This window comes from Lepidochelys kempii, chromosome 11, assembly GCF_965140265.1.
Source record: "Lepidochelys kempii isolate rLepKem1 chromosome 11, rLepKem1.hap2, whole genome shotgun sequence".
NCBI lineage: Eukaryota > Metazoa > Chordata > Testudines > Cheloniidae > Lepidochelys > Lepidochelys kempii.
Genome location: NC_133266.1, coordinates 73,559,469 through 73,581,448, shown reverse-complemented (window position 1 = coordinate 73,581,448; position 21,980 = coordinate 73,559,469). Strand labels below are relative to the sequence as shown.

The 21,980-nt window shown below is 41.1% G+C and overlaps 1 protein-coding gene across 11 annotated transcripts in view; it reads right to left on the bottom strand.

Moving 5' to 3' along the window:
• The window catches only part of HDAC4 (histone deacetylase 4), a 469,205-nt gene that overhangs the window by 426,749 nt on the left and 20,476 nt on the right, over positions 1-21,980 (bottom strand). Inside the window, exon 2 of one of the 11 annotated variants that reach the window (XM_073306830.1) lies at positions 10,366-10,411. The exons of the other annotated variants lie outside the window; for them this stretch is intronic. The gene's annotated coding sequence lies outside the window, so the exon portion shown is untranslated. The remainder of the gene's footprint in view (positions 1-10,365; positions 10,412-21,980) is intronic. 11 annotated transcript variants of the gene reach the window in all.

Here is a 21,980-nt window from a genome sequence, read left to right as displayed (position 1 = left end):
GTGAGAAACTACCACTATAAACTATAGTGTGCTGTGCAGTCAAGTCAGAGGGTACAGTTCTCTCTGCTGTGTGGCGTGAAAAATGAGGCAATCAAAACAGGGAAAACTCAAATCTGAGGAGAAAGTAATAGACATCTCTACTGAACCAAAAAAAAAAAAGGGGGGGGGGGGGAGGGTTGTACTCCCAGTTCGACAACAGGAGAATGGTTGGCAAAGACTCCCTTACAACTTGGGGAAAAAGAATGGATACAGGCCTGAAGAGCTGAAGGTAGCAAGCCCTGCAAGATGACTGCTGAGCAGCAACGGTACTACTTACAGATTAGTCTCAAAGCAGAGAGAAGGGACACTACAGCAAAACTCCTGCAAGCACAGAGGAACAGACAGGAGGAGGGTACCTGTGCTCAATCCACTCTACGGGGAAGCTGCAAGGGCTGTGTTGCAGGGAAGAAAAATAGGATCCTCAAAGAGTCAGTCAGTTAGTTAAGACTAGGCAACAAAAGTGCATGCTGTGCTGAAAGTTAACTGCATCTGCTGAGGAGATAGGTCTCTATTTGACAAGACTGTCAGCTGGGGTGAAAACTAAGCATTTGAGGGAAAGGTAGCATCGTAACCAACTCCACTGAATTCTCTCTTAATTTGAGTATCTTATGTGCTGTTACTCCTGGTTATAGATTCCAAAGAGTTTGGATATCCTTTTATTTTTTCTAAAAGTTTGGTTTGCAATGCTCTCAGTGCTAGAAAAACAAAGTTGATTGGTGAGTAAGAATGATGGAATATTCCAATAGGATAAAAACTATCACGACAATTCCATCAAGAGTATTAGCATCAAACCTCAGAAGTGTAAGTACTGCACAGTGTATGAGTGCCTGAACCACTTCGTTTTTGAGCATCAGTAACCCGTACCAAAATAGGTTACATTCAAGTCACTGAAACTTCAGTATTCACACAGTGGATGATTATTCAGCACTGCACATGCACTTATACGATGGTACTAAGCGTTGCAGCCCCAGTTCTCAGCTGCACTGGGGTGACTTCAGTCTACTCTGCCATGCTCAGAGCTTTAAAGCACACTAAGTCAGCTACAGAAGCATTTTCCTTACACCCCTCCCAGCACAGGAGAGGCAACTGGAGAAGCTTGACGTAGCTGAACCATACTAGCCCCACAACAATTATCAGCTGCAAAACAGACCTTGGAAGACAGCATGATCTGGTGCACCCCATAGGCCTGGTTCAGAACCCAGAAGGCCCATGATCACAGGAGCATAAAAAGGGTTTTTGCACATGTGCACATACCCTCCAACCTGCATAAAGAATTACTCAGCTGCTCATGCCCATAGCATGGAGAATATTCGCTAGGTACTATGTCGAGACACATTTCATATGCTTTCCAGAAATGAGTCACATTAGAACTCAAGTCTCCAAGCAGCTTTTTACTTTCAACTACTGTACTGTGCTACCTAGGCACCAATTAATGGTTATACTCTAGACTGAATTAATGGAAATGGATATTCCTTGATGCTTTACCAAAACTAGCTATGCTTTTTACACAACCGTTATTCATACTGCAGCCTACAAGTGGAAAAAAAGCCACACAGAGAAAGGCAATAAGAGAGAAGATATTACTTGTGTGCACCAAGAACACAGCAGCTACCTTTCCTATTTATACACTTCAGCTTTTACAGCACACCTCTGAACTTTTTGTTCTTTATGTTGAACTGTTCAAACATTATTGGTCACTAGCTGTGCCTGGCCTACCTGGTCCACTGACATAAAAACAAAGTAACTGAGTACATTATATATGTGTCAATCAATCATTGCTACCTACCTCAGTAACTTCGACACAGGGACTTTGGCCCTGCAGGGCCGCTGGGGTTCTGAGTGTCAGCCCTATGGTTCTGCTCTCAGTTTCAGCCTTGTGGCGTTGCTTGGCTCAGGTCTTCGGCCCCGCAGCTCCGTTCCTGGTTTCTGCCCCACAGCTGCTCCCCACAGCTCTGCTCCCGGTTTCAGCCAGGGAAGGGGGGTTATGCTGGGGCTGAAACCAGCGCTCTCCTTGTAGAGAAAGCCCTGGCACCCCCCAGGGGGGCTAAAGCCAGGAACGGAGCTATGGGGCTAAAACTTTGAGTCCCAACACCCCATGTGGGGCTGAAGCTGGGAACAAAGCCAGGAGCCCCAGCGCTCCCCCCAGGCTAAAGGCCTGCGTCCCAATGCTCCAGTGGGTCAGAAACCCCAAGCCATACACACCTAACCCCAGAGCCCCAACCCACCCCCATCCTGCAGCTGCAACCCCAACTTCCCCCACTTGGCTGAAGCCCTTAGCCCCAGGCAAATTCCTGAGACAATACACTACTTGTGTGTTGTCTCCCTGCTACCTGATTGCTTACTTCTTGTTCCACATGGTGTCTGGTTGACCGGTAAGTCCCTAGCTCTGGTGTTGATATCTTTGAGGTTCTACTGTACATATAAGTCTGGTGTCTGGCAGGATCTAGTTTTCTTTTTAAGGTCACTATGTTGCACTGCTGGCTTCAGGCAGCACAGGAACATCAATATGCATATTGCTAAGCACTCCATGCATATAACAATTTTCATTGCACATCTATTCCAACCCATGTACTTTTGTGTGGTGAAAGTAAATAAAGGAAGTGTTATTTACTCCTACTCATACCACAAGAACTAAGGGGCATCAAATTAAATTAATAAACAGCAGGTTTAAAACAAAAAGGAAGTATTTCGTCACACAAGGTACAGTCAACCTGCGGAACTCTTTGCCAGAGGATGTTGTGAAGGCCAAGACTATAACAGGGTTCAAAAAAGAACTAGATAAAATTCCTGGAGGATAGGTCCATCAACGGCTATTAGGCAGGATGAGCAGGGATGATTATCGGTTCTTTCCATCTGGGGCACCTGGCATTGGCTACTGTTGGAAGACAGGATACTGGGCTAGATGGACCTTTGGTCTGACCCAGTATGGCTGTTCTTATATTTTTACATTCTTGGCCTCTGTCATTCACCTTGAGAGAGAAAGTAAAACTATGGGGCTCAAAAGCAGCTGCATTTGCTTTATGGAATCATTTAGAAGCGGCCCATTTTAATTAAATGCCTATTTCAGCCACCTGCTGGTGGTCAAATAGTGCTGAGAAGTGACATCTGTCACACAGGCACCATGGGAGCACATTTTCTGAGGTTTTAAACTACAATTTAGATAATTATTATTGCTAAAAGTGACAGACTAACAGCAGTGGCTAAAACCAGGCAAAATTTGTTAGGTATAGTGCAAGATTTCCCCCGCAACTCAGACAAGGCTCCTCCTACCTGAGGAGAAATACCCTCCAACACATTGCCCTCGCTTCTCCTTTCCCATAACAGGTGGGATGATTCCTGTAAACCCCTGCGTGCACTGAGCTAGGGGACAGAGAATCCACCCAATACATCATTTTTTATATTTGGGAAGCAGACAGCATTCATTGATTCCATGTGTTTAGTGCTGGGGCAACATTAACTAGGGGGTCAAAGTTCAGCCATGGTCTTCATGACCAAGCAGCAAAGGACACAACCAGCAGAAGACCAGGCAGAAAAGGGCATGATCTGGAGCACCTACGTATGTTAGCTTAGTTCCTGGTTAACAGGCTTTGGGTAAGTTATTCAAGTCCTGACTAAGCAATTTAACCTTTCATGGAAGGTTTCTAAACTTTCAAGACACCATTTCAATTGAAGTACAAGCACTCACTGCTTTTCCACATCCTAGACTCCTCAACGGCGCTGGGGAAAAACTTTCATCAATGCAGCTCCACCAGCAGTAGCAGCTATTGGGCAGGCAAAAAAAAACCAAAAAAAACAAAAACAAAAAAACAGTAGTGGAAACAAGCTGACAGCATTTTAATGGTCTTAGCAGGTCTGGACAACAGTGGCTAAACCACCAGCACTAGCTTGTATCTTGTCTGCAACTAGAACTCCCACCATGAGCAGAGCTGTAGCTATAGTGGATAATACTGAAAGTCTTGGTAGACGAAAAAGACTAGTAAATACAAATGGGAAAGGTTTAAATTATGCCTAATGGCAAAATATTAACGGTTCCTCTGTCTCTTAACGGGAGAGATTTGGGCTTGAAAAACAGTTTCTAAAGAGAAAAAAGTTTCCAGGAATTTGGATCCTCATATTTATTTGTGAAAGGGGGGGCGGGGACATTAATGCATTTTAAGCCTAATAAAGGCCTTTGTATGTGCATGACATCCTTCATTCAGCATTTTAACTAGAGGAATCCATTACTAACATTAGGTATCCTAATTTCCATTGATTCCAGGAAGTCTTCTTTCATTTCTTCATTCTCTAAGTGGAATTCCCAAGAAGGTATCTAGGTCAATAGAAGAATTCTTCCATCGACCTAGAGCTGGTCTACACCAGGGGTTAGGTTGGTGGTATAAATGCATCTCTCAAAGGGTTGGATTTTTCACACCCTTGAAAGACGTAGCTATATAATAAATTCCTAGTGTAGACCAGACCAAAAGGTAGCTCGGCATCAGGCCTCAAGCTTAGCAACACCATAGATTTCACCAAGCAACAAATCAGGAGGCACTGCAAATACATTTTACAATATCTGGGAAGAATTAGAAAACACCTACACTTATATTAGCCAGTTTGGTTTATCTCCTTACAAGTAGAGCTCCGAGCACTACATAGACTACAGTCTCCCACAAAAAAATTCTGAGGCAGTAGAAGGGCCCTTTAAGAAGACCCCAGCATGAACTTTCCCTGAAAATGAGTGTCTCGGCAGCAGTACTGGCTGCCTGCAACATCAAGGTCTGGGACTAGCCATGCCTCAACTTCTTGGAGGAGCCTGGACTTTGGGACACAGCCCTAAGAACCTCCCATTCTTCCAGCAGCCAAGAGCACACCCATGACAGCCCCAGATACCCTCTTGTCAACAGTTCTGGACTCCAAGTTGTTCCATGGATTGGAAAATTGACTTGGGTGTGGGAAAGGCTTTTGACACCTTCAGAGCACTTTACCAGTGTAACAACAAAGCATATGCTCCATAGATTGATTCCTTTTTTGGCCCTCTTGCATCTCCAGGCACCCACACGTATGGCGGTAGAGCACGCTTGGTACCCTGTGGCCTAATCACTCAATTTGCAGGCATCCCGCAGGGAGCGGCACCACTGTCTTGAAGGAGCTGGGAGCTAATGTGTATTTTTACAAAATATAATTTAATGTTAAATAGAAGAGTAATTAACAATCTATACAGAAAGTGGAAAACCTATATCTACCTAAGATCAGGTAGCATGCCCATGATCACCCTCTGCAGGGGCAGAGAGTAAATATTAAAGGTGCATAAAGGGATACTGGTTTGGTATCTTTGAATCTTTCCAATTTTTAAAAAAGTCTGAACTATTGCAAACATTAAGTTGGACACACTTCCCCATATAATCTTCTTAATGGAACACTAATCCTCCCTCCTAGCTATCATTTGTAACTCTTGCACTGCCTCTTACCTTTGCTAACAAACACCAATGATAAATGATAATTAGACAAGGCTCTTTGGGGTAGGGACAGTGTCTACACAGGGCCTAACGCAATGGAGTTCCAATTAGGATTGTAGCTTTTGTGTATTACCATAACAGTTATCCCCATTTTGATTATTTTGTTTTTATTCTCTGACAGCCTCTAGAACAGAGAAATGCAGATACCATAATTATAATTATGGTAAGTTTGGACTCCTTTTGTAAAGACAGGTTTTACAATAAGGGAGCCACTAACAAAACAAAAAAAAAATCTGATTAAAGTCTGTTTAAATTGTCAATAGGAAGCATGTCATCAATTTACAGAATGCAGCACTGAACAAAACTACAGCTTTCCTTTCACAGCAAAAATCAATATAGTACTACAACTCCTCTCAACATCAGTGCATGAAAAATGTCTGACACAGTTGCATGTCAACATCAAACTGGGGAAGCTACAGTAGGTACAGGGCTGGATTACCCAATAGGCAGGCTAAGCATGTGCTTAGGGCACCAGCAAAGCAGGGGCACCAAAAAAGATTTTTTTTAAATTTGATATTTCAAAAAAAGCATCGAAGTAGTCATCATGGGAAAAATCAGAACTTTGTTAGATTTCCTTACACTCCACACTTTCCCCGTTTTTCTGTTCTCTTTTTATTACTTATCCCCACCTGCTCACACTGTAAATAGGAGAAAAGATCCTGGTATGTGGGTTGATTTCAGTACCGATGGTGTAGCTTACTGGATAGATCGTGGACCAAATGATTGTAAACACCACACTGGGCCATTTGAGAAATCACATCAGACTTTTACCAATGACAAATAAACAAGATATTGTCCACAAAAAAATTTTTCGGCATGAAAGAGAATGGTGAGAAATACACTCAAGAATGGCTACTGTATTCACCATCAACAGGTGATGTGTACTGTTTTGTTTGCAAACATTTTGCATATAAACCTTCAACATCCCGGTTTGCTACAGATGGATTTAGTGACTGGTGGAATACTGTTTTAATTGAACAACATGAAAATAGCTCTTCTCACAGGAGATTCAATGTTGACATATTTAAATCGAAGACAGGGCTTTGGATTGACACAAAAATTGGAAAACAAATCAAAGGGGAGCATGAATACTGGCAACATGTTTTGCAGCATGTTATAGCTGTTATTCAAACATTAGCTGAATGTGGTCTGCCTTTCTGGGGATCAAATGACACATTTGGATCACTGCAGAATGGAAATTTCTTGGGATTGTTGGAGCTTGTGCCTCAGTCTGACCCATTTTTAGTAGGCCATATCTCAAAATATGGGAATGCTGGCAAAGGTAACCCATCATACTTATCCAAGACAATATGCAATGAACTCATTGGTCTAATGAGTGACAAAGTTCGTTCAGCTACTGTGGATGAAGTAAGTACTGCTGGGTACTTCGTTTATCTGTCGACTCTACACCTGATCTTTCACATATTGAGCAATTGAGCATTGTACTAAGATATGTGTCTCCTACAGATGGAAGACCAGTTGAACTATTTATAACATTCCTCAATTTGAAAAGCCACACTGGGTGAAGAAATGGCAAATCAAGTACTGTATTATCTGTGCCAAGTTTGCAAAATAGAGTTCTCAAAGTGCAGAGGTCAATCTTATGATGACGCTGCCAACATGTCAGGGCGTTAGCAAGGAATGCAGAAGAAGCTTTTAGAACAGAATAGGTCATATTCATACCATGTGCTGCACACACTCTCAATCTTGTTGGCCGCGGTGCTGTTGATTGTTGTCCGGTGCCAGTAAGTTTTTTCTCAACCGTCCAGTTACTTTATATATTTTTATCTGCCTCAACACACTGATGGGTAGTTCTTAAAACATATTTGGGCAATGATCGTCTGTTGAAATCTCTTTCTAATACTCGCTGGGAGGCACATGCCATGGCAACAAATGCAATTCTGGAGTCCTACTCAAAGATTGTGGATGCATTAGAAAGTATAACTGAAGACCAACAACAAAAGGGAGAAACTATATGAGAGGCAGAAAACACTGCAAACAAGATGCAAGAACTAGAGTTTGTATTCATGTTGACCATGTGGAATGAAATTTTACAACACTTTTACCACACAAGTCAAGCTCTCCAAGAAAAAGAACTGGATTTGAAAACATGTGCAGACCTCTGTCAATCATTAGCAGACCACTTACACACTTTGAGAAATGATTTTGAAAGATTTGAAGACATATCAAAAGATATCTTGCCTTATACTAACTACAAAGAAGCCCAGTCCCGCAAGCGAATCAGGAAAAAACAAGAAAATGATAGCAGTGCAACACAAACAGCATTGAATCCTAGAGACAAATTTTGTGTATCTACTTACCACGCTATAATTGATACACTTGAAGCTCATATGAAGAGGAGAACTGAAGTGTACAAAGAAGTATCAAGTAGATTTTCTTTTCTAAACGATATGGACTTATCTGACAAACAATATTCACGAGGTTCCCAAAAGCTAGTTGACTCATACCCTGTTGACTTGAACATGAATCTCTGTGGAGAAGTACGGCAGTTCCACTGTTATACGTGCTCAAAGTTTAATGAAACAGGAAAAATGAAATTCAGTCACATTGAACTTCATGACAGAATATTGAAAGACTGAATACAATGTGTATTTCCAAATGTAGAGAGCGCACTACGTATTTTTCTAACATTGATTATTACTAACCTCTCTTCAGAACGCTCTTTTTCTCAGCTGAAGAGAATACAAAACCCTCAGAGAACAATGTATCAGGACAGACTTGATTCACTTTCCCTATTGTGTATGGAAGCGGACATGCTTCATCGTGTCAGCTTCGATGAACTTATCCAGAATTTTGCAAATCTAGAGAGAAGCTATTTTAATTTCAGCACACATGTAAGTTGTGTCATTTTGAAAAATAAAATTTTATTTTACGGTATAGTATTGTTTTTATTTTGAATTACATATGGGGGGCACCATAATCTTTTCCGTACGTAATCCAGCCCCGAGTATGCAAGTCACATGGGTAAAGTTAAAGCCAATGAAATGGGAATTTAAAAAGCCAGTTCACACTGATTAAGCCTGAAGTTTCAATTGTGGTTAGTGGCATTTTCTACAATATGTATAGTGTTATTTCAGCTTTATTCTTACATAAACGTATTCCCTTTCTAGCGGATTTTTCATGGGGATTATCTGGAGCATCGTCTTTGCAAATCCATGGCTTTACTGAACCTGAACCAAGACAATGTAAGCTTCCCATACCAAAGTACTAATGTGCCTCAAGCAGGATCTATAGAGACCAACTCCAGGGATGAAAGATAGTTTTGTCTCTATACAATTCAATTCCTAGCCTACCTGCTTAGGCTGCTAATTGTAATATACCATACCCATCATCACAGAAAAAAAATTAAGCAGACAAGTGGACAAAGCCATGTGTCCACTAGAAACTGAACCAAGCATACTAAAAGGTGACCTGCAAAGTTGGCTTGTGTCCTTTGCTTCCTTAAGAGGGACAGCTTGAATTTCTAATATAAAACAACTTAAATTCAAATTCTACCTAGCTATGAGAGAGTCTTCCAGGCTAAGAATTGGTGAATTCTTGACTACCAAATTCACAGCCATGAAAAACGCATCACGGACCATGAAATCTGGTCTTGTGTGTACTTTTACCCTATATTATAAAGATTTCACGAGGGAGACCAGCGTTTTTCAAATCGGGAGCCCCCACCCAAAAGGGGGAAATGGGGGGTTGCAAGGTTATTTTAGAGGGGGTTGCGGTATTGCCACCCTTACTTCTGCGCTGTCTTCAGAGGTGGGTAGCTGGAGAGCGGCAGGTGCTGGCCAAGCGTCCAGCTCTGATGGCAGCACCCCGCCAGCAGCAGCGCAGAAATGAGGGTGGCGATACCGTGCCATGTCATCCTTCCTTCTGCGCTGCTGCTGGTGGCGGTGCTGCCTTCAGAGCTGGTTGCCTGGCCAGCAGCTGCCGCTCTCCAGCCGCCCAGCTCTGAAAACAGTGCAGAAGGAAGGGTGGCAATACCGCAACCCCCCCTACAATAACTTTGCCCCCTCCCTGCCGTCCCTTTTTGGATCAGGACCCTTAGAGTTACAACACTCTAAAAATCTCTAAAATCATGAAATTGACTTTTTTTAAATGCTGTGACCATGAAATTCACCAAAATGGACAGTGAATTTGGTAGGGCCCTATTCATGACAATAGAGAGCTAAAGCCAAGCAATAGGAAGGCCAGGAATTTTTATCTGAATATTAAACTGTTACCACCACTTATTTTACTTCAATGCCTAATTAACATTTTGGGACAGGAGTGACTGTTAAAAGATTCAGCGCTGCCACTCCTTCAGTTAAGGTGCAAGAGCTCACAATACACACCAAATAGTCCAGCAAAAGTCTGGGAAGAGCAGCAGTCACACTGCTAGTACTTCTAATGGTAAGCAAACAAACAAAGAGCATACCTCAAAACACTAGGCCCTGCCTGCTTACCTATCAAACAAAAAAGTGCACAAGGTTTTTTTTGTTTTTTGAAGAGGCCTTTGCAGGTCACTTTTAAAAGTGATACCATCAAACACTTGACAGTTTTACATAGGAGATATTACAAGTAACACCAAGATTACTATTTAACTCAAAGTATAGAAAAATAATTTCTCTGTTTACTTTGTGCTTTTGACTGCACTTGATATCAGTTTCCCCTCTTTGTGTGGGTCTTTCACACAGGAACTGGGATAGGAAATTAAAAAAACAAATAGAAAATTGGATTGTAAAACCATAAAAACTGGGAGCAAAATTCAAGGAAAGATTATCTGATGCTATTTTTACCTTTTCTTAATTAATTCTTAAGATTTTAAGACATCGCTTACCTTTAATTCACTTATCACCCAACATCTGACAGACTTCAATCACCACCTACAAGGAGGATTAAAGCTCTAGCTTAGACATGTGAGTTAAATAAATTTCCATGATCCATCCTGCCCCCATTAAGGGGTTGTACATTAAGTTGTACACAGCTACATTTATAGCTTTTCATACTAGTTAACTGCGTACATACAGACACGCACGCGTCTTAAATTCAACTTTCCTTCCTGGAGACTAGAAGTAGAGCGTCACAGCAGTTTAAGCTTTGTGTTGTTCCTTTTCACTTCTGCCTGTTGCAGTATACCAAAATATCAGTAAAGTCATACATTCGTGTTCTGTTTGTATATTCTTTTGCTGCATTATTTGCAGACACCTTTGTATGTTCCAGATTAGCATGAAGACCCAAAGGAGGTAATCTTTTCGGGTGATAAGACAGAAAGAACAGCTTAGATTTCATGTTCCACAGCTATTAGTCACTAAATCTAATATTAGAGTTTCAAGGAAGCTGAAAAACAGAAAACACTTTGCTTTATGAACCAATTTCTGTTTTACTCTGAAAAAAGGGGGTGCATAGGGATACAATGTACTTTCAAAATCTTGTTTTTTTATGATAATCTGGATACTTATTGCTGTCACCATGAACACACTATGATTAATATGTAACATTATGATGAAGGGAACATAGCCTAGAAATTGAGATTAACAACCATTGCTTACACTATGACACCTTTCTCTAATGCCACAATGAAAACGTATAGCTAGTTATGCTACGGTACAGAAGACAAATGACTCCTTGGGACTTCATTTCAGTATTTTCTTAAAATGAAATTTACATTTTAGCAATATCCTTATTATGCAGTAACCACAACACAAATATGCTTCTTTAGCTCTAAACACATCTGCATTCAAAGCATGCTCAGGCTAAAAAGATGTAGATTCTAGAAAAATGAAGACTCTTCTGTTATGAAATGGAGATGAGGGACAGAAATGAAAAGAGGCAGAGGCAGTATTTGCATGCATAACAGCGAGTGAAAACATAGGTCATCTCGCTCAACCCTACAAGAAGCTAGGGTATTTTAGTGGTTTGAAAATTATGGCACGTAAGCAAGTTATCAAACTGCAGTGTGGAACTAAATCCATCTTGGTCAAAGTGAAGCATCATACTTACTTCTCACTCTTGAGCAAATAGTTCTCTACTCTCAAAAGATTGCCGCAATTCAAAGTACAGTCAAGTATTTATGAATCACACTTTGAAATGGTATGAAGTTTTTATTGCTCCAATTTACCATTTACCAGTGCTACATAATATTCCACATCAGTAAAACAGATGAGCACAGTATAACAAAACCATCTGTATTCAAATATTGTAAGAGCACAATATGATAGTATGAAAATACACCTGCCAGAACTGAAGCACTATTAAGTGTTCAGTTCTTATATCTCATGAGCTAACCTATCTCAGTATTGGCTGTTGTGCCCAAGTGCATAAATAGTATGAGAGTTCACAAGAAGGTACAATGTGCACCCAGGTAATTAAGATTATATCCCCTTATATACTAGGCTTTCAACATTAAAATGAAACTATCACTTTCACCTGCACAGGAAATGTGCGTGCACACGTTTTCAATTTTGATGTAAGCAATGTCCAAAACAGAACTACTAGGACACTACAGAGGAAGAACTGGAAGGTATTAGCACCCTCTCCATTCTTCACCATCTTATTAGTGCAGTTCCCATAACATTAGCAGTTACATATTTTTAATATGGCAATACTTCATAGTAGTCCAGAAGTCCAAGTAAGAGCTTAAATTACTGTATCACTAGACCCATATACAGAGAAGTAGTATCACCCCCTCTGCAAAGCAGTAGCAGATGTTTGGGCCTTACAGGTTGGTTCCCCACTGGATGAGAAGTCAGCAACCTGGAGTCTGGGTATTTTATTAGTGAAACTTTATTTTCACTATGTACACCAGTCCCTGAATAAATGAGGTGTGAGCACACAGCAAAAATCTCAGTCCAAAACACCAATGCCTGGTTAGAGAAGTTATGGCAAACAGCTTCCCCCAAATAACCTATATCACAAAACTAAAGCATGACACTTTTTCCCCCAAGTCTGTCCACCGCTTGCACATTGAGAGAGAACTTGTAAAATTATATGTAACAGCACCATCTGGTGACTCCCACCATAACAAATGGAAATTCCACTGGGGGGTGAGGGGAGGAAAATTCACTGTGAGTTTGAAGCTTTTTTTTTTTTTTTTTTTAATTAAAGCTTTCAGACTTTTCCTTCCTTTCTGTAGTTGAAGAGGACTGCACTATGCTGTGCTCACCAGCACAAAAATGCTCCCAAGAAATGTTGATCAGAAAAAAAAGTCTCCTGAATAATTCCTTGAAGTCATGTATAAATACAGCAGAGGAGTGGCGACCAATGAAAGTTCAGTACTGGTAATTTCTTATTCTTCCTTGACAACTATTCAGCCACTAAGAAGTGATGAGGTCAGACAGAGGTTTTTCCCCAGAGATTTGGTTTCAAAATAGAGGAATAGCAAGAGCAATAACTTAATTTAATTGCTCTGCAGATGTTAAAATTATAAAGCGATCTATACAAACTTGAAGACAGTGACAGTGCCAAAGGATGAACCATACAATGTTTAAAAAAAAGAAGTGTTTCCACAATGACTGAGGAGAATGCTTTTTTGCTAAAGAGCACTGACACCATGGCAACAAATTCTGTGTCCCACATATGGAAGAAGTTTGTAAAATTAGAATTACAATTTAAATGGCTCATTTTAATATTTACTTTAAGTTAGTCTTTCAGAGAAGGCAACATATACACAAAACATGTGCCACCTCCAAAAGGATTTCTGTCCTTTGGTTTTTCTTTGTTTTTGTTTGTTTGTTTGTTTTGGGGGGGGTAAACACCTAATGAAGAATACAGAAATAGTATACAAGGATACTAAAGACCCAAGTAAAGAGGCTATGGTACTTCATTTTACTTATATAGCACCTTTGAACCAAAGGGCTTCATAGGTTTAACAGAAGGACAAAATCTAGAATTCCTTTTGGATATAATATTTGAGTCACCTTGTGCTGGCACATACAGGATGGCTCTGAACACAGTGGCTTGAATGGAAACTTGATCAGATATGACCTGAGGTACTTGCTACCCGATTTCTATTCGCTAAACTAACTGGATTAGTCCATTTCCTACTGGACGAGCATGCATGCACATCACTAAAACTACCAGCACACCTGGCCCACCTGATGGGCAGAGAGGCCAAAGATTGAATGTGCATGGAAAATTAACTATCCTCTCACCCCAAGAGTAACCTCAATAGATAAGAGCTAAGGCCCCACAGCAGTGGAAAGTGTCAAAGCTTGCAGCACTGCTGACTATTCTGCACTTGTTTTGCATCTACGGGACTTCAGTCTGGCATGCTTCATAAACAATAACATTCATATAAAAATTGTAAAGACAAAAGAACTGCAGCCAGGCTGAAGTCTCCCATTTCCCAAACAAGATTTTTTTTAAAAAAAATGCCCTTCATGTTACTGCAAAAGGTAAACTGCCTTAAATCTTTGTAGCAATTTGTATTTCTTTAGAAATAAGCCTTCCATGGAAGTGAGGATTCCAAAAGTGCTATGTAGAGAAAAATAGGTTTCCAGACCTCTCCACAGAGACTCAACTAACGTGACAAAAAACACATGCTCAAGTGTGTGATATGCTCAAATATCTTTTCAGAGCTTAAGCTGTTGTGAGCTACAGCTCCCTTCATCGGATGCATTCAGTGGAAAATACAGTGGGGAGATTTATATACACAGAGAACATGAAACAATGGGCGTTACCATACACATTGTAACCAGAGTGATCACTTAAGGTGAGCTATTACCAGCAGAAGAGCGGCGAGGGGATGGGGAAGAAAACCTTTTGTAGTGATAATCAAGGTGGGCCATTTCCAGCAGTTGACAAGAACATCTGAGGAACAGTGGGGGGGGGGCAAAATAAACATGGAGAAATATAGTTTTACTTTGTGTAATGACCCATCCACTCCCAGTCTCTATTCAAGCCTAACTTAATTGTATCCAGTTTGCAAATTAATTCCAATTCAGTAGTCTCTCGTTGGAGTCTGTTTTTGAAGGTTTTTTGTTGAAGTATTGCCACTTTTAGGTCTGTAATCGAGTGACCAGAGAGATTGAAGTGTTCTCCAACTGGTTTTTGAATGTTATAATTCTTGACGTCTCATTTGTGTCCATTTATTCTTTTACGTAGAGACTGTCCAGTTTGACCAATGTACATGGCAGGGGGGCATTGCTGGCACACGATGGCATACATCACATTGGTAGATGTGCAGGTGAACGAGTCACTGACAGTGTGGCTGATGTGATTAGGCCCTGTGATGGTGTCCCCTGAATAGATATGTGGGCATAGTTGGCAACGGGCTTTGTTGCAAGGATAGGTTCCTGGGTTAGTGGCTCTGTTGTGTGGTTTGTGGTTGCTGGTGAGTATTTGCTTCAGGTTGGGGGCTGTCTGTAAGCAAGGTCTGGCCTGTCTCCCAAGATCTTTGAGAATGATGGGTCGTCCTTCAGGATAGGTTGTAGATCCTTGATGATGCACTGGAGAGGTTTTAGCTGCGAGCTGAAGGTGATGGCTACTGGTTTTCTGTTATTTTCTTTGTTGGGCCTGTCCTGTAGTAGGTGACTTCTGGGTACTCTTCTGGCTCTGTCAATTTGTTTCTTCACTTTAGCAGGTGGGTACTGTAGTTGTAAGAATGCTTGATCGAGATCTTGTAGGTGTTTGTCTCTGTCTGAGGGGTTGGAGCAGATGCGGTTGTATCGTAGAGCCTGGCTGTAGACAATGGATCATGTGGTGTGGTCTGGATGAAAGCTGGGAGGCATGTAGATAGGAATAGCGGTCAGTAGGTTTCCGGTATAGGGTGGTGTTTATGTGACCATCGCTTATTAGCTCCATAGTGTCTAGGAAGTGGATCTCTTGTGTGGACTGGACCAGGCTGAGGTTGATGGTGGGATCCATTGTCTATAGCCAAGCTCTACGACTTCAAAAACAGACTCCAATGAGAGACTGCTGAATTGGAATTAATTTGCAAACTGGATACAATTAACTTAGGCTTGAATAGAGACTGGGAGTGGATGGGTCATTACACAAAGTAAAACTATTTCCCCATGTTTACTCCCCCCGCCCCGCCACCACTGTTCCTCAGACGTTCTTGTCAACTGCTGGAAATGGCCCACCTTGATTATCACTACAAAAGATTTTCTCCCCTCCTCCCCCCCCGCCTTTGCTGGTAATAGCTCACCTTAAGTGATCACTCTGGTTACAGTGTGAATGGTAAAACCCATTGTTTCATATTCTCTATGTATATAAATCTCCCCACTGTATTTTCCACTGAATGTATCTGATGAAGTGAGCTGTAGCTCACGAAAGCTTATGCTCAAATAAATTTGTTAGTCTCTAAGGTGCCACGAGTACTCCTTTTCTTTTTGCGAATACCGACTAACACGGCTGCTACTCTGAAATCTGAAAAGATAGTTGCTTTAACAGTGGGCTATCCTGAAATGCTGCCCCACACCCCGCAAAAAGGAGAGACCTCAGGCAAAAAAGTATGTGATACTTGACTCAGGAGGATTTAAGTTGTTCCTGTATGATCTCTTACAATCTCCCCCATTCCGGGTTTGCCCTGCAATAACTGCTGGAGAGCTCCCCAGCTGACATGGCCTGCAATAACTGCTTCTCCATCAATGGTTTTCTTGCATCCACATTAAAACATTGTTATCATTTCCTCAATTTGACCAGCGTGTGGGTGTGAAATTCCAGGACAGCATATGCTCAGAAAATTACAGTTATCTGTATTTACAGACTGTTTCAGAATCTGAGTTTTCTTTGCCAGTATTAAGAACAAGCCTCAGTGCTCTACATGAGGGTACTGGATTTTAAATATACGATAACACTAAATGAAACTAAACAAATTCCTTAAGGAAAACCTCTAAGTATGCCAGATCAGTTCTCAGTAGTGGTTGCTCTACTTTGAGCAGAGATAAATATTTACAGTCTGGAACAGAGAAACACCACCTTATGTTGCAATACTAGGAACGCAAGCCCCATCAGTCTTTAATATACTTTAAAATCCCAGGCTCTTTAAAAAGAGTGAGAGTACTTGGAAATGCATACATTAAAAATTACCCATTACTCACAACTTTGGTACTTCTAGTACCAAAAAAAGAAAAGAAAAAAACAGTACAATTATGCAGGGAGTTTGTCTAATATGCACTAAAAACTTGGAACTGATCTTCATGAGGGGGGACCTCATCACTCAAGTGATGTTATACATATACACACACCCCTCTCTAATGGTTAGTCTTATCTGTTTATAGCTTCAACTCATTCCTCTTTAGAGCTCCCCCTTAATTTTAAAATCATTCACTGCTCTGAATCGTAGACTATTAGGGATTGGAAGAGTCCTCAGGAGGTCATCTAATCCAATCCCCTACTCAAAGCAGTACCAACACCAACTAAATCATCCCAGCCAAGGCTTTGTCAAGCTGGGCTTAAAAACTGCTAAGAATGTGGATTCCACCACCTCCCTAGGTAATCCATTCCAGTGCTTCACCACCCTCCTAGTGAAACAGTGCTTCTTAATATCCAACTTAGACCTCCCCCACTGCAACTTGAAACCACTGTTTCTTGTTCTGTCATCTGCCACCACTGAGAACAGCCTAGCTCCATCCTTTTTGGAACCCCCTTCAGGTAGTTGAAGGCTGCTATCCAATCCCCCCTCACTCTTCTCTTCTGCAGACTAAAGCAGCCCAGTTCTCTCAGCTTCTTCTCGTAAGTCATGTGCCCCGCCCCCTAATTATTTTCGTTGCCCTCCGCTGGACTCTCTCCAATATGTCCACATCCGTTCTGTAGTGGAAGGGACCAAAACTGGACGCAATACTCCAGGTTTGGCCTTACCAGTGCCAAACAGAGGGGAATAATCACTTCCCTCAATTTGCTGGCAATGCTCCTACTAATACAGCCCAATATGCAACTCATATCCAGCTTCTCGTCCACTGGAATCCCCAGGTCCCCCCAGAACTGCTACTTAGCCAGTTGGTCCCCAGCCTGTAGCGGTGCATGGGATTCTTCCATCCTAAGTGCAGGACTCTGCACTTGTCCTTGTTGAACCTCAGATTTCTTTTGGTCCAATCCTCCAATTTGTCTAGGTCACTCTGGACCTATCCCTACCCTCCAGTATATCTACCTCTCCCCCCAGCTTAGTGTCATCTGCGAACTTGCTGAAGAGTGCAGGCACTAGATTTTTCTGTTCCAGAGCTATGCTGAATTAGCCGTTCTGAGGTTGTCCTTCCTGACCAGGGTCAGTGCACCCAAATCCAGTACCCCTTTGAAACACATCTGATTGTGCATTTTTTGGCAATTCAGTGTATGGTTCCTCAGACCCACTGCTCCCTGGGGTTCCTTTTAGCAGCCTTTCTAAGCCAGTTCATTTCCCTAGAATGAAGAAAGGGATGTGGAGAGCATTATACATGATCCAAGAATTGAAAGTAGTATCCAGCTGTACTACTACACAATCTCATTAATATGGTATGACAGTCCCCATGCAGTCAAACTCATACACAAAAGCGCTCAGAAAGTACTGCATCCAACACGGGGGAATTACATCAGATCTTGTCTTGACAGATAAAGAAGAACTGATCCCAGAACTAAAATGTTAATGCTAGCTTAGGTACAAGTGACTGTGACTTGATCACATTTACATGCAAACAGAATGAAGTCTAGACCAGTGATATATATTACTTAGTGGAATAAAAGGGCCAATTTCACAAAGCTGAAAACAATTATGAGCCAAATCAGCTGGGAGGAAGAATTTAAATCAGAAAAATGTCATTGATAGTTGGGAGATATACAAGAATACTATACTAAATGCCCCAAAAGCCCCAATCCCACAGTTGAGGAAGAAGGTCATATTAGTTAAAAACATCCGGCTTTAGATGGAAAGTGAAGGCAGCTATAAAAAAAACATCTATTTTATATATAACATTGAAAAGGAAAGTTGACAGTAGTGAATATAAACTAAAAGCTAGGAACTGTAGAAAATTATGGGAAGCAGAGGGACATACGGCCAGCAGAGTTAAGGACAATAAGAAATATATTAGGAACAAAAAGAATCCTACTAATGGTACTGATCCATTACTAGATGGAAATGCTATAAATTTTAACACTTCTTCCTTTTCTGCATTCATACCCTATATTACCCTCCTTAAATTCTTTAATAAATCAACCCAGATAGGTTTATGGAAAACAGATCCTGTCAAACTTGATATCTTCTTTTGATGAAATTACAAGGTTGGCTGAAAAAGGTAATAGTACTGATGTAATATATTTAGCCTTCTGTAAGACATTTGACTTGGTACCCAACAACATTTTGATTAAAAAACTGGAAACATATAAAATTAGGATGGCACATATTAAATGGATTAAAAGCTTGCTAACTAATAGGTCTCAAAATGTAACTAATCGGAATCGTCATCCAGAGGGTGTTTCTAGGGGACGGTCTTGGGGCAAGGATCGCTTCCTGGCCCTACGCTATTTAACATTTTTATCAGTTACCTGGAAGAAAACAAAGTCACTGAAAGTTTGCGGAGGACAAAAATTGGAGTGGTAAATAATGACAAGGACAGGTCACTGATACAGAGCAATCTGGATCCATTGGTAAGCTAAGGGTAAGCAAACAATATGCATTTTCATATGGCTAAATATAAACATATACATCTAGGAACAAAGCCATACTTGCAGGATGGGAGGCTAACCTGGGGAGCAGAGACTCTGAAAAAGATTTGGGGGTCGTTGTGGACAATCAGCTGTACATGAGCTCTCAGTGCAATGCTGTGGCCAAAAGTGTTAGTGTGATCTTTGGTTGCATTAACAGGGGAATCTTGAGTAGGATTAGAGGTTATTTTAACTCTGTATTTGGCATTGGTGTGACCGCTCCTGGAATCCTGGGTCCAGAATTCAAGAAGGATGTTGAATAAATTGGAGACAGTTCAGAAAAGAGCCACAAGAATGATTAAAGGATTATAGAACTTGTTTTATAGTGATAGACTCAAGGAGCTCAATCTATCTAGCTTAACCTTTCTTTGTTAAAGGGTGCCTTGATCCCAGTCTATTAGTACCTACGTGGGGAACAAATATTTAATAATGGGCTCTCCAATCTAGCAGCAAAAAAGTATCCTTGATCCAATGCCAGGAAGTAGAAGCTAGACAAATTCAGATGGGAAATAAGGTGTACATTTTTAATGGTGAGAATAATTAACCATTGGAACAATTTACCAAGGGTCATGGTGGATTCTCCATCTCTGAATTTTAAAATCGAGATAGAACCTTTCAGAAAAACATTCAACGGCCTATGGTATACAGAAGGTCAGACTAGATGATTAACATGGTCCCTTCTGGCCTAGGAAACTATGATTCTATGGCACATACATCAGATAAATCTCTCAAATAATTTTGCTTCTACCACCATTTTATAATTAGATAGTTAAATGCATCGTTAATGTATGCATAGCATTGTCTTTGTGCTTACCTATGTATGGAATGGATTGGAACTTTATTTCAAATACTGAACACATGGAGTGAGCATGATCTAGTGCAGTGGCTCTCAACCTTTCCAGACTACTGTAGCCCTTTCAGGAGTCTGATTTGCCTTGAGTAACCCCAAGTTTCACCTCACTTAAAAACTACTTGCTTACAAAAATCAGACAAATACAAAAGTGTCACAGCACACTATTACTGAAAAATTGCTTATTTTCTCTTTACCATATAATAAAATTGGAATAGAAATATCGTACTTACATTTCAGTGTATACTATATAGAGCCCTATAAACAAGTCATTGTCTGTATGAAATTTTAGTTTGTACTGACTTCACTAGTGCTTTTTACACAGCCTGTTGTAAAACTAGGCAAATATCTAGATGACGTGATGTACCCCCTGGAAGACCACTGTGTACCCCCAGGGGCACAGGTACTCCTGATTGAGAGCCACTGATCTAGTGGTTGTACCAGGGGATTTGGTGTCAGGAGTCTTGAATTCTGTATCTGACTGCCACCAGCTCAATTTCTTGCCTTCCTGCTTCCTTGTTCATGTAGCGGTATGTATGCCATGTGAGTTTTATGGCATCCCTATAAAAAATGTCTCCATCATTAATGTAAGGACTTTAGTTTTCTTACTTTTGACTTATTTTCTCCTAAAACATAATCCTCTTGCATATTTTTGCACTTTTCCTCCCTAGGAATTCAATTACACTATGACCACTATTACTGAGATTCAACTATAATGATTTCTTAGGCAACTTCTAAGTCTTCCATTTTGGTCTATTGTGCCAGGATTTTTCCACTTTGTTTTCAATGTACCTGATCTTATGTGTTTAGTTCAGTCCCTATTATAAACTAATATGCCACTGCCACCACCAGTCTGAGATTCAGTCAGAAATGCGACTATGTAGTAATTTCAAATTAAACATTTTTAATACTACAACAATATTCTGGACAATGGCCATGTAGGATGCAGTCTAGATCCAGTCATGCAGAAAAGCACCAACCTAGTGCTCTACTATTACTGCCTGTTCTCGAATATTCACGGTTATCGTCCCTGATTTTTTTCCCCCCAGTCCACCTTCAAGCCCATAGAGAATAGCCTGATGTGGCTGGAAACATCTCTACTTGGGACATTCCCTCACATTTGCATCAAGTGTTGGACTTTGTTTTGTTTCACAAACATATGACTTGTTTTGCTCAAGTTTTGTGGCACAAACCAAAATCCATATACTTGACTCTGCCACTGAACATCAGATTCACCAGCTACAGCAAACCACCATTTACATATTTAAAGGTTGTGACTCTACACAGTTTGATGATAAAAAGAGAATTGGCCATTATGGTAAACACACAAACTGATAAGTGACTTTACACAGGTATTAAGTGAGGAGGAAAATGTCCCTATCATTAGTGTTGCCCTAAAATGATACGTAAAAAGAAAAACCTTGGCCCATTTCAAGCAACACTGCACATGCATGTTAGAGAAAGCTTTCAACCACCAGGCCACATGTAATGAGTCATCACTGAGCCTGATAAGTGCTACTGAGCCTGATAAGTGCTACTGAGCCATACCTGAGCCTGACTGACTTGGAGCCCTCAGATAATCAACCAGGCCAATCTACAGGTGAAGATTTAACCAGATGACCACAAGGCCAGGGATATAGGATCCCCATGAGAACAGCCATTCTAGCTTGTTCAATGTTGCAATCTTGCCAGAAGTATCCCCTACTGCTTAGTGGTTCTGAAAGACTGCTCCTACTCCAGCCCCAGCCAGTGAGCCTGCCCCTATTCCTGCTCTGATCCCTGGCTCCAGTCCCCAGCCTGACCACTGTTGCTTCAACTATTAGTCCTGACCATCCACTTCTCACTTGCTGACTACTGGAGCAGACTGCCTACTTATGTCGCTGGCTCCAGCAACTGAGATGGAGACCCCTGGAATGACCATCACTGATAACAGAGTTGATCCAGAGCCTTTGGAGTCAGCTCAGTTGAATCTGGATAATGCTTCC